Below are 3504 nucleotides of genomic sequence, written 5' to 3'. Positions count from 1 at the left end.
TCGACAGGAATAAAAAACTTACCCACTCGAACGGGTACATCCTCTAGAACACCTATAGGTCTCTGAGTCGATCTATTTGCCATTTGAACGGTAATATCGGTCACCTTAAGTCTACCAATGTTTAACCTTTCGCAAACAGAATACGGCATGACACTAACACTGGCCCCTAAGTCACAAAGGGCCTTTCCAATTACGTGGTTACCTATAGTGCAAGGAATTGAAAAACTACTCGGGTCCTTTAATTTAGGTGGCACATTAACTTGTGAAAGAGCATTACATTCCTCCACAAACGCAACATTACCATCATCACGAAAATTTCTCTTACGATTCAAAATATCTTTCATAAATTTAGCGTAAGAGGGTACCTGGGTAATTAAATCAGTGAAAGGAACCGTTACCTCGAGATTCTGGACCATCTCCAGAAACTTACCAAACTTACGCTCCAGCTTAGTAGCCTTCAAACGCTCCGGATACGGACCGCAACACTGGCCGTAGGATCAGTAACCTTCGGCTTCCGTAGGTTTAAAACCCCCGTCAAATCATCAATGAGTGACGAATCATTCAAACTAGTTTGGATTTGCATCTCGCTCTGGAGTACCAGTCGATCGACTGATATTAGTGGTCGATCGACCACGTAAAGTCGGGCGTGAACAGTTTCTGTCCAGAATTGACTTTGTCAGGTGTCTCAGTCGATCGACTGAGAATGTTGGTCGATCGACTGGATGTGCTGGGTGTGAATAGTTTCTGACCAGAAACTATTTTATCTGACGCTTCAGTCGATCGACTGAGAATGTTGGTCGATCGACCCGAAATCGCATTCAAGCTCGTTTTGCACCAGAATTTAAACGAGCTTCTTCATCATTTCCCGAGTCTTCCTTTGGCTCGTCGGGACTTTCATAAGAAAGGCCACTTCTGAGATTGATGGCATTGATCGTCTCAACCGGCCCTTCACATTTGCTTGAAGAATTAGCAGCTTGCTTAGCCTCCATGTTCTCCAATTGTTTCACAAAATTCCTTGAGGACTCAATACCATTACTGCTTCCATATTCGCCACTTGAACCAAAAGGAGTTGGACCATCTCTCTCAACTTCTCGATCTCATCTGAGTTTTGAACAGGAATTTCGACTTTCTCCTTGGAAGCTTCAGAAATCTCGAGCTTCTCGAGACGGGTAGAAATGGAAGTTATAAGTGTCACAACAGCAGTCATTTCTTCACTTTGCTTTCGTGACTTTCCACGTGAACTTCCAAACTCAGCTCTATGGACTGCCATCTCCTCAATAGTGTTCCAACCTTTACTTTGACCGGTATTATTTTGGAACCTACCATTAGCAGCTGCATCCAAGATGACCTTGTAATCATCATATAAAGCATTGTAAAATAGGTTGCAAAGATACCATTCTTTGGAAACCATGATGAGGGACGGCTCGGACCAAACTTTTGAAACGTCCCCATGCTTCACAAAAATCTTCGTCGGTTCCTTGCTGAAAACTCGTGATTTTACCCTTCAAGGCATCAGTCTTTGAAAGTGGGAAGTACTTCTTGTAGAAGGCTAATGCTAAAGATGTCCAATCCGTGACTCCAGCTGCTACCCTATCGAGGTAGCGGTACCAATCTCGCGCCGAATCCTTCAAGGAGTACAAGAACATAAACCCCTTTACTTCATCTTGAGTTACCCCAGCCGGTATAGGTATGGAACAGCAATAGTCTGTGAAAGTTGCCATATGCTTCAAGGGGTCTTCATCTGAGACCATGAACCGATTTCGCTCCACTAAATCAATATAAGAGGAACGAAACTCGAAATTACCGGTAGTAGGGGTAGGTAACTGGCGCCCCTTTCGAAGGTGGTGCTCCTTTGGCTGAAAATTATCATATATTGTAGCCATAATTTCCAAAGTGAGAGTACTCAAGTCTTCCTCTCAAAAACCTGTCTTCTAACTGTGCAAAAGCAAAACTAGAAGCAAAGGTAAGCAACGGCCTCAAGGAACAAAAGTTCCTTGAGACAAGAAAAATAAACTAAAATAAGGCAAACAAAATTACACCGTCTCCCCGGCAACGGCGCCAAAATTTGATACCGTCGTTTAGTACCAAAATTAAATTTATAATTCCAAACTAAAACTATAGCTAGTGATAGTAAGGGTCGAACCACAGAGAGACAAGGTTGATTTTGTTTGCTATTTTTCAGTCTATAAAAGTAACAATTAAATGGGGGGTTTTGAATTTGGTTGATTAACTGGCTAATTGCTAAAATGAATATTCTCAACAAGATAAAAAGGGGATCGGGAACTTCGGTTCACCATGGCAAATATCAGGTCAGTAAGGTAGCAGAGGTCTTATAATACGGTCTCAGGGAAAATAAGCTAGCCTTTCGATCAAAGCTCAAATAACCTCACGGTCTATTAATTCCCTAGAATTTATCAAAGCTTTCGCTCAAGAGAAATTCCTAATCTAATGATAACACAAATTACCAATCTTTCAATCTAGTAAAGAAATTTATCAAAAGATAACAAGACCAATACGGAAGAACTCATACTACACAACAATCCTAATTTAATACCATGGCTCACCTTGTTCCAAATCAAAGAAATTACCTACGCATAATTATAACTATTCTAACTTCGAAATTAATAATAAAGAACAAATTTGACATAATGGAATCGAACTAAAACAAAAGAGAAGAACTCAATTGCTGAAATTAATTGATGAAAACAAGAATCAAAATAACAAGGAAATAAGGAAGAGGAAGAATTGCATAAAAAGCTTACTAATTGAATTCAAGAATAAAGCATTCAAGTCGAAGGTTTCCGTCTCCAAGCTAGATCTAAAACTGAGTTTTTCCAGAATGAAAAGCATAACCTAAAAGTTGCTGCGTTTTACTGATAAAAAGATACTAAAAGTTAATTACAAGTTGGGCTTTTAAAAGTCTAACACGAAGAGAAACGAGCGGCTCGAAAAGCGGTCGATCGCCAAAGATGGTCGATCGATCAATATGCGAAAGAGAGCGTCGATGAGCTTGGTGGTCGATCGACCTCACACCCTAGTCGATCGATCGAATATCTTTGTGCGTGGCTCTCTTGTTCCTTCCAATCAACTCTTCACTCCTTTGCACGCATCCCAAGGTGAATGAATACGACTCTCCTTCTTCTTGGCTTCCTTAAACTTGCCTCCGGAGGACGAATTAGGCTTGATTTAGCTTACTTCCACTCGTTCCTACAATAAATCATAGAAAATGCAAAGTAAACCGTTTCGGGAGAAATAGTAGCCTTAAGCTGACAATTATGCATAGAAACACGTGCCAAAACCACAGATAAAGTGTATAGAAAATGCACGTATCACTCTCCACGGCCCCGGAAGGAGAATTGACCCCTGCCCAGGGATCTGATGTTGTACATATGGGCCAGATCGCCCAGAGTGACAGATTTGCGATTACTGCGGCGGCGCCGAGAGAATAGAGAAGAACTCTCCATATGGCAGCGAAAATTTGTGCCATGGCGAAATTGTTGGTGA

At 41.3% G+C, this 3504-nt stretch overlaps 1 non-coding gene across 1 annotated transcript; it reads left to right on the top strand.

Moving 5' to 3' along the window:
* Positions 1–1404: 1404 nt before the first annotated feature.
* Positions 1405–1513, top strand: LOC141658269 (small nucleolar RNA R71). The gene has a single exon (XR_012549163.1). It is a non-coding gene; the product is annotated as a small nucleolar RNA R71 (small nucleolar RNA).
* Positions 1514–3504: the final 1991 nt, after the last annotated feature.

This window comes from Silene latifolia, chromosome 5 (genome assembly GCF_048544455.1).
Source record: "Silene latifolia isolate original U9 population chromosome 5, ASM4854445v1, whole genome shotgun sequence".
Taxonomy (NCBI): Eukaryota; Viridiplantae; Streptophyta; class Magnoliopsida; order Caryophyllales; family Caryophyllaceae; genus Silene; species Silene latifolia.
The sequence above is the reverse complement of the archived record's forward strand: the minus strand, read 5'-3'. Positions and strand labels throughout refer to the sequence as shown.